The 15,653-nt window shown below is 44.2% G+C and overlaps 1 non-coding gene across 1 annotated transcript; it reads right to left on the minus strand.

The window, feature by feature from the left end:
* Positions 1-15,365: 15,365 nt before the first annotated feature.
* Positions 15,366-15,439, minus strand: TRNAI-AAU (transfer RNA isoleucine (anticodon AAU)). The gene has a single exon. It is a non-coding gene; the product is annotated as a tRNA-Ile (tRNA).
* Positions 15,440-15,653: the final 214 nt, after the last annotated feature.

Consider the following 15,653-nt stretch of genomic DNA (forward strand, 5'->3'; position numbering starts at 1 on the left):
GAGATGAGATCCATGTATGAGAACAAAGTATGGACTTTGATTGACTTGCCCAATGATCGGCGAGCCATTGAGATTAAATGGATCTTCAAGAGGAAGACAGACGCTGATAGTAGTGTTACTATCTACAAAGCTAGAATTGTCGCAAAAGGTTTTCGACAAGTTCAAGGTGTTGACTACGATGAGAGTTTCTCACTCGTATCGATGCTTAAGTCTATCCGAATCATATTAGCAATTGCTGCATTTTATGATTATGAAATTTGGCAAATGGATAAACAAAACTGCATTCCTTAATGGATTTATTAAAGGAAAGTTGTATATGATGCAACCAGAAGGTTTTGTCAATCCTAAAGGTGTTAACAAAATGTGCAAGCTCCAGCAATCCATCTATGGACTGGTGCAAGCATCTCAGAGTTGGAAGATACGCTTTGATGAGTTGATCAAAGCATATAGTTTTATACAGACTTGCGGTGAAGCCTGTATTTATAAGAAAGTGAGTGGGAGCAGTACAACATTTCTGATAAGTATATGTGAATGCCATATTGTTGATCGGAAATAATGTAGAATTATTCTGCAAAGCATAAAGGAGTGTTTGAAAGGAGTTTTTTTAAAGAAAGACCTCGGTGAAGCTGCTTACATATTGAGCATCGAGATCTATAGAGATAGATCAAGACGCTTGATAAGTTTTTTCAATGAGTACATACCTTGACAAGATTTTGAAGTAGTTCAAAATGGAACAGTCAAAGAAAGAGTTCTTGCCTGTGTTACAAGGTGTGAAATTGAGTAAGACTCAAAACCCGACCACGACAGAAGATAGAAAGAGAATGAAAGTCATTCCCTATGCCTCAGCCATAGATTCTATAAAGTATGCCATGCTGTGTACCAGATCTATTGTATACCCTATGTTGTGTTAAGCGAGGGAATACAATAGTGATCTAAGAGTAGATCACTGGACAGCGGTCAAAATTAGCCTTAGTGGAATAAGGAAATATTTCTCGATTATGGAGGTGACAAAAGGTACGTCGTAAAAAGTTACGTCGATGCAAGTTTTGACACAGATCTGGATGACTCTAAGTCTCGATCTAGATACATATTGAAAGTGGGAGCAATTAGCTAGAGTAGCTCCGTGCAGAGCATTGTAGACATAGAATTCGCAAAATACTTACGGATCTGTATGTGAAAGACCCGTTGACTAAAATTATCTCACAAGCAAAACATGATCACACCTCAGTACTCATTGGGTGTTAATCACATAACCGATGTGAACTAGATTACTGACTCTAGTAAACCCTTTGGGTGTAGGTCACATGACGATGTGAACTATGGTGTTAATCACATGGTGATGTGAACTATTAGTGTTGAATCACATGGCAATGTGAACTAGATTATTGACACTAGTGCAAGTGGGAGACTGAAGGAAATATGCCCTAGAGGCAATAATAAAGTTATTATTTATTTCCTTATATCATGATAAATGTTTATTATTCATGCTAGAATTGTATTAACCGGAAACATCATACATGTGTGAATACATAGACAAACATAGTGTCACTAGTATGCCTCTACTTGACTAGCTCGTTAATCGAAGATGGTTATGTTTCCTAACCATGAACAAAAGAGTTGTTATTTGATTAACGGGATCACATCATTAGAAGAATGATGTGATTGACATGACCCATTCCATTAGCTTAGCACCCGATCGTTTAGTATGTTGCTATTGCTTTCTTCATGACTTATACATGTTCCTATGACTATGAGATTATGCAACTCCCGTTTGCCGGAGGAACACTTTGTGTGCTACCAAACGTCACAATGTAACTGGGTGATTATAAAGGAGCTCTACAGGTGTCTCCAAAGGTACATGTTGGGTTGGCGTATTTTAAGATTAGGATTTGTCACTCCGATTGTCAGAGAGGTATCTCTGGGCCCTCTCGGTAATGCACATCACATAAGCCTTGCAAGCATTGCAACTAATGAGTTAGTTGCGAGATGATGTATTACGGAACGAGTAAAGAGACTTGCCGGTAACGAGATTGAACTAGGTATTGAGATACCGATGATCGAATCCCGGGCAAGTAACATACCGATGACAAAGGGAACAACGTATGTTGTTATGCGGTCTGACCGATAAAGATCATCATAGAATATGTGGGAGCCAATATGAGCATCCAGGTTCTGCTATTGGTTATTGACTGGAGACGTGTCTCGGTCATGTCTACATTGTTCTCGAACCCGTAGGGTCCGCACGCTTAAGGTTTTGATGACAGTTTCATTATGAGTTTATATGTTTTGATGTACCGAAGGAGTTCGGAGTCCCGGTTGAGATCGGGGACATGACGAAGAGTCTCGAAATGGTCGAGACGTAAAGATCGATATATTGGACGACTATATTCGGACATCGGAAAGGTTCCGAGTGATTCAGGTATTTTCGGAGGTACCGGGGAGTTACGGGAATACGAGGAAGAAGCAATGGGCCTTAATGGGCCCTAGTGGAAAGGACCAGGAGGTGGCGCGCGCCCCTCCCAAGCCCAGTCCGAATTGGACAAGGGGTTTGGGGCGCGGCCCCTCTCTCCCTTCCTTCCCCTCTTCCCCCTTTCCCCCCTTCTCCTAGTTGGACTAGGAAAGGAGGAAACCTACTCCAACTAGGAGTAGGAATCCTACTCCCCTGGCGCGCCCCTCCTAGGGCCGGCCTCGTCCCCCCTTGCTGCTTTATATACGGGGGCAGGGGGCACCCCATGGACACAACAATTGATCCTTGAGATCTCTTAGCCGTGTGCGGTGCCCCCCTCCACCATAATCCTCGATAATATTGTAGCGGTGCTTAGGCGAAGCCCTGCGAAGGTAGAACATCAAGATCGTCACCACGCCGTCGTGCTGACGGAACTCATCCCCGACACTTTGCTGGATCGGAGTCCGGGGATCGTCATCGAGCTGAACGTGTGCTATAACTCGGAGGTGTCGTAGTTTCGGTGCTTGATGGGTCGGGCCGTGAAGACGTATGACTACATTAACCGCGTTGTCATAACGCTTCCGCTGTCGGTCTACGAGGGTACATAGATCATACTCTCCCCTCGCGTTGCTATGCATCACCATGATCTTGCGTGTGCATAGGAAATTTTTTGAAATTACTACGTTCCCCAACAAAACCAAGACGGGAAAGGAAACATATTATGGTTATATACAGGAGATATGGGAACTTGACTATCGACGTGGTTTGAAGGTCCCTTTGTTTTGGTGCAAATGGTTCAATATGACACGAGGCGGGGTAACAGAAGACCCGCAGTACGGAATGACAACAGTGGATCTCAACAATCTTGCGTATGCAGACGAACCATTCGTCCTAGCCAATGATGTGGCACAGGTTTTCTATGTGAAGGGCATGTCGACCAAGCCTAGAAAAAAAAGATAAGGAAGTGAATGCATCATACGATGAGCCAAAGCGGCACATAGTTCTTTCTGGGAAGAGAAACATCGTGGGAGTGGATGACAAGACAGACATGTCACGAGATTATGAAAAGTTTGATGAAATTGCTCCATTCACAGTGAATATTGACCCGAACATCCAGTTAAATGATGAAGATTTTCCATGGCTATGGCGCAAAGGGACAAGCGCGAAGTAAAAGTTTCACACCCAAAGATCTGGGATGTGATCGGCTTCACTATCATCACTTTCTTATTTGTTTCACACCCAGGAGGGAATCTCTGTAATAGTTAGGGTAGCTAGTTATGTGTTTTGGCATTTGAAACGCGAAGAAATTTTATGTGCAAGCAAATTCTTTCATGCATTTACTGATTTTTTCAGCTAAATGACCCTGAAATTGAAAAGAATTTCAAATGAACTCAGAAAAGGTTGAAAGTTGGCATGGTATCATAATTTCACCCACATAGTATGTGCAAAAAAGTAGAGAGGGTTACCGCAAAAACTAGACGCACTTCGCGTACAAAATGGACAATCTATTTCGAAGTATCAGGGTTTCGGACGAAAACTCATCCGTTACAAAGGCATTTCGTTTTTTAAATAACCTAAGCATTACCAAATTGAATATAATGATAAAACACACTGATATTAAACATAAGAAAAAAGAATCACTGAAAAATCTATTTTCAAAGTTAAGTTATTCACAAACTAGTGATTCACACAAATTTCAAATAATTCAAAATTTAAACTATTCAAATTTGTAAACTACCGGTACTAACAGAAAGTTTGTAATTTTTTGTACCTAAAGCAAAAATATTCACAAAGAAACTCTAAATACAGCAAAAAACAATTCAAAAATAAATAAAACAAAAATAAATATAGCAAAAAAATAAGAAAAAAACCCCACCTACTGCGCCACAGCGGCCTGCATACGACTTGAAACCCAACCTGTTGTTGGGCCAGGATGTAGGCCCGCAAAGGCCCAGTAGGCCCACAGGGCAGCACAGAACATTTAGGCCCAGTAGGCCTGCTTTGGAGAGGAGCTCGAGGGAGCTACCGCACTGGGGCTTATAAACTAGTGCGGACGCCCCTCGGCTAGCGAGGTGGGACTAAACATTTCGCACCGCACCTGCGCCAGCGCACCCCCTTTAGTACCGGGTGGTGGCTCAAATCGGTACTAAAGGGGGGGTCTTTAGTACCGTTTGGAGCCACCACCCGGTACTAAAGGGGTGTCGTTCCCGCCGCTTGGCCTGGCCAGAACAGACCTTTTGTACCGGTTGGTGGCTCCAACCGGTACTAAAGGTTGTTCTATATAAGAAAACACTTCAAAAAATTTGTCAGTTTCTCATCTCTCCCTCTGCTTCTTTCTCCTCTGCCCCGTCGCCGCCGCCCCTCGTCGCCACCCCCGTCGCCGTCCGTCGTCGTCGCCGTCCCCGTCCCCGTCGTCCCCGTTGCCGCGCCGTGCCCCGTCCTCCCGTCGTCCCCGCCCGGCCCGTCCCCGTCCCCGTCGTCGCCGCCCCGTCCCCGTCGCCGTCTCCGTCTCCGTCCCCGTCCCCGTCGCCGCCCCCCGTCGTCGCGCCTCGCCGGTGAGCTCCTGCCCCGGCCGCCATGTACCACACATACACACACACACCCACACCCACACACACACACACGCACACGCACAATCTTTCTGTTTTTTAGTTATAGAATTATTAGAAATGTTAGTTATATAGAAATGTTTTTTAGTTATAGAAATATTAGAAATGTTAGTTATATAGAAATGTTAGTTATATAGAAATATTAGAAATGTTAGTTATATAGAAATGTTAGTTATATTAGAAATGTTAGTTATATAGAAATGTTAGTTATATTAGAAATATTAGTTATATAGAAATGTTTTTTAGTTATAGAAATATTAGAAATGTTAGTTTTAGTTATAGAAATATTAGAAATGTTAGATTTAGTTATAAAATTTAGAATTTGCATATATGAAATCACAATCCATCATTTAAAAATGTTACTTTACTTTTGCGGCATATAGTATTTGTTGTCGATGATGCCCGGCCCGCATCCTTGCCGTCGATCCGTTCGCGATGACATCCTGCTTCAGAGGACCCATGTCCGGGACTGGGCTCCGCCGGGCTGGCACTGGGAGGTGCTACCTTCAGGGGCGTGACGCTTGGTGAGGAACCCGGCCCCGGGTCCCGTCGTCAACCCTCATCTCCTCTGATGGCGTTCGCGTGGGCCACTTTCGATGCGTAGGGAGCCGGCCCCGCCGGAGGTGGTACGTCGTCGTGTCAGGGAGGAGGACGAGCACGTCCATCGCTACATGGCTTCTATGGACGTCAGGTTCTCCAATACCTGGCAGGTCTTTTGGGGAGATCACCCGAGCTATGATCCAATGATGGTTCCTTCACTTTGGTTGTCCACCGCCTAGATTACTCTCTAGTATTCGATCTTTATTAGCTAGCTAGCTAGCTAGTGATGTATTCGATATTTAATATTCGAGATGATTTATTCGAGATTATATATATTATTCGAGACGATGTATTCGAGATTATATCTATTATTCGAGACGACGTATCCGAGATTATATTCGATGATGCTTATTATGTACTATGATTGATCCTGTTTTTCCTTATTAATTGACTGCATCCATGCATTGTAATTTGAATATATATCTTTTGGATTAGTTAAATAAAACCTATGGCGGACAATACCGGCAGAGAGGGAGAAGAGGCCCTGTTCAATATCATACGCAATCCTCACGGGCCATATGATGATCAGAATGAAGAAGATTATGACGGCTCCGAATATCTAAACAACACCGGGGAGGGTGATATGATATTCGATCACGATGACCGAATTGATGAAGTCATGAACTATGAACATGACGAAGAAAATGTTGATCTTGAAACAACAAAGAAAAAAGAATCACTGAAAAATCTATTTTCAAAGTTAAGTTATTCACAAACTATTGATTCACACAAATTTCAAATAATTCAAAATTTAAACTATTCAAATTTGTAAACTACCGGTACTAATAGAAAGTTTGTAAATTTTTGTACCTAAAGCAAAAATATTCACAAAGAAACTCTAAATACAGCAAAAAAAATTCAAAAATAAATAAAACAAAAATAAATAAAGCAAAAAAATAAGAAAAAAGCCCACCTACTGCGCCACAGCGGCCTGCATACGACTAGAAACCCAACCTGTTGTTCCGCCAGGATGCAGGCCCGCAAAGGCCCAGTAGGCCCACAGGGCAGCACAGAACATTTAGGCCCAGTAGGCCTGCTTTGGAGAGGAGCTCGAGGGAGCTACCACCTCGAGCTACCACACTGGGGCTTATAAACCAGTGCGGACGCCCCTCGGCTAGCGAGGTGGGACTAAACATTTCGCACCGCATCTGCGCCAGCGCACCCCCTTTAGTACCGGGTGGTGGCTCAAACCGGTACTAAAAGGGGGGTCTTTAGTACCGATTGGAGCCACCACCCGGTACTAAAGGGGTGCCGTCCCCGCCGCTTGGCCTGGCCAGAACAGACGTTTAGTATCGGTTGGTGGCTCCAACCGGTACTAAAGGTTGTTCTATATAAGAAAACACTTCAAAAAATTTGTCAGTTTCTCATCTCTCCCTCTGCTTCTTTCTCCTCTGCCCCGTCGCCGCCGCCCCTCGACGCCGCCCCCGTCGTCGTCCGTCGTCGTCGCCGTCCCCGTCCCCGTCGTCCCCGTCGCCGCGCCGCGCCCCGTCCTCCCGTCGTCCCCGCCCGGCCCGTCCCCGTCCCCGTCGTCGCCGCACCGCGTCCCGTCCTCCCGTCGTCCCCGCCCGGCCTGTCCCCGTCCCCGTCGTCGCTGCCCCGTCCCGTCGTCACCGCCCTGTCCCCGTCGCCGTCTCCGTCTCCGTCCCCGTCCCCGTCGCCGCCCCCCGTCGTCGCGCCTCGCCGGTGAGCTCCTGCCCCGGCCGCCATGTACCACACATACACACACACACACACACACACCCACACCCGCACACACACAAGCACGCACACAATCTTTCTGTTTTTTAGTTATAGAATTATTAGAAATGTTAGTTATATAGAAATGTTTTTTAGTTATAGAAATATTAGAAATGTTAGTTATATAGAAATGTTAGTTATATAGAAATATTAGAAATGTTAGTTCTATAGAAATGTTAGTTATATTAGAAATGTTAGTTATATAGAAATGTTTTTAGTTATAAAAATATTAGAAATGTTAGTTTTAGTTATAGAAATAATAGAAATGTTAGATTTAGTTATAAAATTTAGAATTTGCATATATGAAATCACAATCCATCATTTAAAAATGTTACTTTACTTTTGCGGCATATAGTATTTGTTGTCGATGATGCCCGGCCCGCATCCTCGCCGTCGACCCGTTCGCGATGACATCCTGCTTCAGAGGACCCATGTCCGGGACTGGGCTCCGCCGGGCTGGCACTGGGAGGTGCTACCTTCAGGGGCGTGACGCTTGGTGAGGAACCCGGCCCTGGGTCCCGTCGTCGACCCTCATCTCCTCTTGTGGCGTTCGCGTGGGCCACTTTCGGTGCGTAGGGAGCCGGCCCCGCCAGAGGTGGTACGTCGTCGTGTTAGGGAGGAGGACGAGCACGTCCAGCGCTACATGGCTTCTATGGACGTCAGGTTCTCCAATACCTGGCAGGTATTTTGGGGAGATCACCCGAGCTATGATCCAATGATGGTTCCTTCACTTTGGTTGTCCACCGCCTAAATTACTCTCTAGTATTCGATCTTTATTAGCTAGCTAGCTAGCTAGCTAGTGATGTATTTGATATATAATATTCGAGATGATTTATTCGAGATTATATATATTATTCGAGACGATGTATTCGAGATTATATCTATTATTCGAGACGATGTATCCAAGATTATATTCGATGATGCTTATTATGTACTATGATTGATTCTGTTTTTCCTTATTAATTGATTGCATCCATGCATTGTAATTTGAATATATATCTTTTGGATTAGTTAAATAAAACCTATGGCGGACAATACCGGCAGAGAGGGAGAAGAGGCCCTGTTCAATATCATACGCAATCCTCGCGGGCTAGATGATGATCAGAATGAAGAAGATTATGACGGCTCCGAATATCTAAACAACACCGGGGAGGGTGATATGATATTCGATCGCGACGACCGAATTGATGAAGTCATGAACTATGAACATAACGAAGAAAATGTTGATCTTGAAACAACAAAGACCGGCGAGGTATATATATTTATATAAGCAGGCATCTGGTGATCATCACATGATTTAAATGACTTGAATATAGATTAACGAATCGATCTTTCTTCTTTCAGCCATCCGGATCGAGCAAATCTTCAGGCAACAGGAAACCAGGCCCGAACAAAAAGTTGAAGGAGGGCGTAAAGTACAATATCGAGGCCATCAAACCTAATGGCGAACCATTAGCGCCTAAGAAGATTGCGGACAAGTTCATTCGTCAGTACGGAGTTCTTGTGAAGGACCAACTCCCGATCTCCCTTCAAGAATGGAGAGAGCCAGCAAAGCCACGTCCAGGAGTTACTTTTGTCGACGACAGACAACAGCTTCTGCTTTGGGAAACGCTCATGGAACATTTCACCCTACCAGATCATTTCACAGATGCAGATGTGGAGAAAGTCAAGGACGCTGCTCTTAGGAAGATGGCGGTTGCATTCAACAACCACAGAATCATGAATGGGCCAAGTACGTCAAGGGAGGAAGGAAGACTCCGGTATTCGAGGGAACACTAGAGAAGCAAAGTGCTCATTGGGACGATTTCGTGGAATTCAAGGATTCGGAATTATCTAAGGAACGGTCGAGAATAAACAAGGCCAATGCCGCAAAAAAGGGTAAGTTCCATAAGCTGGGGCCAGGTGGCTATGCGGTGGGAATGCCTAAGTGGGATAAGTCTGAGAAAGAGATGGAGGATGCAGGTGTCACTCCAGAAACATTGAGCTGGCCCCCCAGGTGCAGGACTTGGTTCTATGCGCATGGTGGGGAGTTGGACCCGAAGACAGGCAAAGTTTCGAAGAAGGCATGTCTGGACGGAGCCAAAGATAAGCTACTTGTTGCAATAGAAGAGGCTCGATCGGGGGTGTTCCAGTCCAACAGAAAGAACGACGAGCTTACGCGTGCCCTGGGAAATCCTGAACACCCGGGAAGAACACGAGGCATGGGCGCTATTCCGTGGTATGAGGGGTTTTCGGACTGGAACGCCGACTACAGAACCCGTGCGAGAAAGAAGATTGCGGAGGAGAAGAAGAGGAAGATGGAGGAGGAGCAGAGGAAGCTGGACTATGAACGCCTTCAAGGCCTAGAATCAGCGCACGCGGACTTGGAAGTCAAATTCCAGCGGCGGCAGGAGCAGATCGACTCACTTAGCCAGCAAAGGGGGTCTCAGCAGCTAGCGGATGATCCGGCATTGGATAGCACCGTCCCATCCATGTCGAGAAGCAGCGTGGGTTCCGCCCCGGGCGACGCATTGCTGGATAGCTACCCAGTGGATGACATCATGGAGAACACTAACTGCGAGCTACACTTCAAAATGAAGAACATATCCATGAAGGTGGCAGACGCCCTTGCTTTTACAAATCCCCCTGAGGCAACCTTCCATTGCAACCCGTTTCCAGCGGGCTATGCTCGTGTCTTGGTTGATGAGGTGGTGGACCAATATTCGGGGCTAGAGCTTGACATTCCTGGAGGTGACGATGAGCACACACTGGGAGAGGCCAACCATCGTATCATCCTATGGAGAAAGGATTGCATCATCTTTCGAAGGCCACCGACACCGCGTCATCCGACTCCTCGTCGAAGTCCGCCACCAAGTCAGCAGACTCCCGCTCCTCCAAGTCCACCAATGCGTCAGGCCACTCCTCCTCCAAGTCCGGCACAGCTTCAGGCCACTCCTCCTCCTCCAAGTCCGGCAAAGCGTCATGCCACTCCTCCTCCAAGTCCGGCACAGCTTCAGGCCACTCCTCCTCCAAGTCCGGCACAGCTTCAGGCCACTCCTCCTCCTCCTCTAACTCAGCCACGTCAGCCGTCTTCGCCGCCTCAGCAATCACGGAAGAGAGCTGCCTCAGCTAAGGTGCGTAGCGGTACAAGTCGAGGTAGTACTGGAGGTACAGGCGGAGGCAAGCGATTTCAATATGGTTCAAGCCTCGCGCCTCTTCCGCAGAGGCCTTAGGACAAGCCCGAGGAGGAAAATGTAGCCATATCGAAGGCCGAGGTGGAAACCCATTTTGCACCGAAACCGCCACCGCCGCCAAGGGAGAAAGTGCCTGAGGAAAAGATTGACCACTTCATTCGTATGGCTAGAGCACCAGCTCCCAAGCCTGTTGACACAGACTATGAGCGCCACATCAAGAAGTTAAATCGAGCATGTCTACAGAAAGAGGTGAGCTCGAGCTCGAGCAAATCAGCTAGCAAAAGGAGCGGTAAAACCGTTCCCCAGCTAGGAGAACAGGCGGCGCAATCAATCCCCCCGCTTGTTGTGCCAACAACACATGAGAGTAGGCGCTCCCAATATTATTGTGGGCAAACCGTTAATGTTTCCCGGGCTGGGCGATGTGGTAATAACCGAGGAGCATATTGAGCGGGCTGAAATGCTCATGATCACTGTTGGACAACTCCTCGATATCGAGCCCATGTCTCCGACTAGAGAGTAGGAAATAAAACGGAAATATGTCCGGGGCCAACCTTTGGTCAAGCCAGACGAGGTCAAGAAGCTCCCAACGAGAATGTATGAATTGCATCAATGATACATGGACATTACCAAGATTTCCAATCGAGAGTCCCTCATGGTGAATGTCAAGAAGGATCATTACTACCATGAGAAAGCTATGTCCGTTGAGTATTCAGAACTATTTCAGCTATACAATCAAGACGCACTCGACAAATCTATCGTCAGTTGCTATTGTCTGTAAGTGATTTCTTTCTGTAATTTAAGTCTCAAGCTAGTTGTAGTGATCATTTTGATCAATCATTACCTGTATAATTATCCTCACTATATTCTTTTCTATGGTATTATGCAGGATGAAGATTTATGAAATGAAAAAAGGTGGACGCTATGGCATTGGGTCGACCCAAATACCATTAATGAATACACATGGAAATTAGATCCATATTACGAAAAAAGTGTAGACGAAAGCATGCTAGAGTTCTTCAAGCGCCTCAAATACAATAAAGATATACTAGTTCCTTACAACTTCGAGTGAGTCACACTGTCTTGTACTACAAATTCTATTTTTGCCTACTAGCTAGCTACATGTTTTTGCTTACATATGCCCGCTTAATTAAGACACGCAAAGGTGTGTGCATGCAGATTTCACTGTATCTTGTTAATCATTAAAGTTGATGAAGGAACAGTTGAAGTACTAGACCCACTACTTAAGAAACCAGCTAACTACACCATCGTGAAGGGGATAGTCAACAGGTAATTTCAATCATTATTAACTATATCTCGGCCTATTTAATTAGTTCGTCATTTCCTGATAACAACTATTTAATAACCCATTTATTCATTTTCTTTGTCGGCGGGCAAGGCTTGGTCAAAGTTCATCAGCGTCACTCCAGGCCAATGGAAACCAAATCTGAAATGGTATCGACCCAGGTAAGTAATTAAGTAGTACTAGCTAGCTACCATCTCTTTAATTATCATGCTTGATTAATTATTATCTGATCAAATTCCATTCTCGTAAAGGCCTTGAAGCAGGCGCCGGGGAATAATCTGTGTGCATACTACGTTTGCGAGAACATTCGCATGATGGCGTCCGAAAGGAGCAGATCTCAAAGACAGGAGTGGGTACGTTTGTCAGAATACTATTCACAATTTTTACACCATTATCGATATCTAGTCACACAACTAATACACATGCATATTGATCTCCTTCTTAACAGTTCAAAGAGGTGCGGAAGAAGCTCCTACCCGAGGACCGCATAGAAGCAATTCAAGAGGAAATAGCGGGATTTTTGCTCGACCAGGTCATAGATCCCAAAGGAGAATACTATTACCCGCTATCGTCCCCATGAACCACTTCCAATTGTTATCGTGCTCCGAAGGCACCAATTAGAAGAAATTGTATAGCTAGCTAATTGTATATATATATATATATGATCGGTTCTACTAGAAATTCTATTTATATATATGCATAACGTGTACAATATGTAGTATCGTAAAATACCAGCAAACGAGAAAGAATTAAATGGAAAACACAAAACTAAATGAAAAAGAAATCATAAACCCAAAAACCCACAACCTTTTAATACCGGTTGGTGTCACCAACCGGTACTAAAGGGCTCCCTGCCCCCGGAGCTGGCTCGTGCCACGTGGTTGCCCTTTAGCACCTATTCGTGCTGAGCCGGTACTAAGGGGGGGGGGGCTTTAGTGCCCACACTTTAGTGCCGGTTACCGAACCGGCACTAAAGGGCCTTACGAACCGGTGCTATTGCCCGGTTCTGCACTAGTGTACCCACGACCACAAGGGGTTAGGCTCCGGCAACGCGGAATTCATTAACCTCTCATTCAATGATGAGTAGTTTTAGCTTAGTTTAGCTTTAATCTAGGAGCAGTATTGTGTAATTAAGGTACTTTTATGTTTAATGCAGGAAATATTGTATCCTTAAGCAGTAAGTTATGTAAATCTAGTTTTAATTTGTGTTTTAATTAATATTTGCGCAAATTTTAGCATTCGAGGAGTTAAGAATATGGGGGCAGAGGTAGATGCAAAAAGCTTAAATTTGAGGAGTTAAGTTTTAGGGAATCATTTGAGGGGTAAAGCATAGGAGAAGAGCTAGAGATACTCTTAGCTAGTGAGTAGCCCCCTCAAGTACGGAGGTCGTCTGCAGGTGATCTTGATCTTGTGGAAGTAACTACAACTGGATATGTTGTTTTGCTTGAGACTCACACTTGCACTGTTTTGTTCGGCGGAAAAATTGCACTCAACCGTACTATAAGTTTCGGCCCACGTGCCCTGCCGGGTGAAGAGCTAAAGACGTTCTTTCTTTGCTTTGATAATATGCTCTTCTTTAATTTACCATCTTGAACATTTACCCTTTTTATTTACTTTAAGTTATTTTCATGTTGCTGGTTGGATAATGATCAGTATTCTGATCGATTTTGTTGGAGGTGATAACTGATTAACCAGAGTATTTGCTACCGAAACAGGCCCTAAGTAGATGCTCTCCTTTGAGCACCACCTTTCATCTCATGTTCACCCCCACCCGTCACTGCCTCCCAATTTCTTTGCGGACTATGTTTCCCTATTGAAGGGTCGCATCTCCTCTTCATCCTACTCTTTCAAGCGGAATTAACTAAATGCGCGAGGACATTAAAATGTTTGCTATCACTGAGAAAAAATGATAAGCAATGATAAAATAATCTCCGACCAAAAGCCACCAAGCAAAATCTTATCCAAGGACATCAAAGAACACTTCAACCACACACAAAATCATTCAATAGCTGCTAGCGAATACGATATCTACAACAACAAAATCATCGATGATATATATGAAGGCATTTTAACATCGAAGTACCTTGAAAAAGGATACCCGGCACACCATAAGAAAATATCTCTCCAGTAAAATATTGTTTGACGGCATAAAACGGTTTGCGAACACACAAGAAATGAACAAAAAATAGTTATCTGTGAAATTATCCCGGCTGAGAAAGCGAGTCCACCAAACATAACAACCATGAAATATGGGAAAGTTGCTCGAGGAGATCACATTCTCGGAACAAAAGCATTTCAGAGAACAACATAAAGTATGTGCTAACACGAGAGAAATATGTAAAGAAAACATAAAATATGTGATAATATCCCATCACTTAGAAACCAGTTTATGCAGCAATGCGGAAACACACGAGGACAACAATTGTGGTAGACGCCCAAAATTACTTTACATGGTAGCATGCCACAGATGTGTGCGTAGTATGACATGGACGAGTGTACGATATTGTTAAAACAATGTATGCAACCAAAAAAGTTCATATAACTAGCATCTTATTTTAAAAGATGGCTTGGACTTGATGTTGTTTGAATGCATGCCATGTCAATAAAGGTGGTGCAATTTGCTCATAATTGCTTCCTGTTGAAAGATTTGATGTTTGGTTTTATAAAGAAGCTTGTTGTGACTCTGATGAATATAAGAACTTGTACGAAATTGTAGACCAGAGACCAACATTTGCTCTGTTGAATAGGTTAACCAAGCTGTGTGGTTTTTTTTTTTTTGCTTTGAAGTCTGTGTCATTTTGACATATGATATATCATGTTTATCTACTTATTGGAGATTAGTGTTCTTTGTATAATGATTGGATCCTTCTAGGCTGTTGAGCAAAAACAAGCATTGGATTGTTTCTGAGGTTCTTCACAGAGCTAAGATGTGGAAAATTCTTGTAAGATTAGAGGATTTGCCTGTTTTGTAAGCGTTGAGTACAAAATGGTGACGAAAGAAAAAAAATTGATCTCAGAAAAGTGGAACAGTTGATATAAAGAAGCGTTGAGTTACAGATGTGTTGAGCCAGCTATATAGTGCATTTGAGCTTATACTCCCTCCGTTCCTAAATATAAGTCTTTTTAGACATTTCAAATAAACTATAATATACCGATGTATGTAGACATATTTTTATAGTGTAAATTTATTTATTTTGCTTCATATATAGTCACTTGTTGAAATCTCTAGAAAAACTTATATTTGTGAATGGAGGGAGTACTAAAAGGTTGCATGATTTTCCAGCATCTACGGTGAAAGCCACTGCAAGATTAGTGGGTCTGCATGTCTTCTAAATAGTTTGGACACACTAATCATCGAGGTTTCATGGTGTAGTTGGTTATCACGTCCTTCTAACACACTGAAGTTCTCCGGTTCAAACCCGGGCGAAGCCACTCTTGATTTTTGTTTTTTTTCTCGCGTTTTCCATTGTGTAGAAAAGAAAAAGAAAAAAACAAATTGGCCCATACATGTCTCGAACCTGTGACCTTCGCGTTATTAGCACGACGCTCTAACCAGCTGAGCTAATAGGCCTTTTTCTATGTCAATGGTCGGGTCTCAATGCTCTGGTTCGCTCGTCGAACTCGCCCTCGGTGCTCTAGTTCGTGCCCGTGATCGGGTCGAGGCAGACAACTTTCCATGCTTCGGCGAGGCATTTCTCCTTCTTGGACGCCCACTTGATGCGCGGCTCGTCGGAACTGGCCGCCTACTTCTTCTTCTTGCTCCTCCTCCTCCTCTTCGTCCTCCT

This window comes from Triticum urartu, chromosome 3A (genome assembly GCF_056163025.1).
Source record: "Triticum urartu cultivar PI428250 chromosome 3A, HENAU_Tu73, whole genome shotgun sequence".
Taxonomy (NCBI): domain Eukaryota; kingdom Viridiplantae; phylum Streptophyta; class Magnoliopsida; order Poales; family Poaceae; genus Triticum; species Triticum urartu.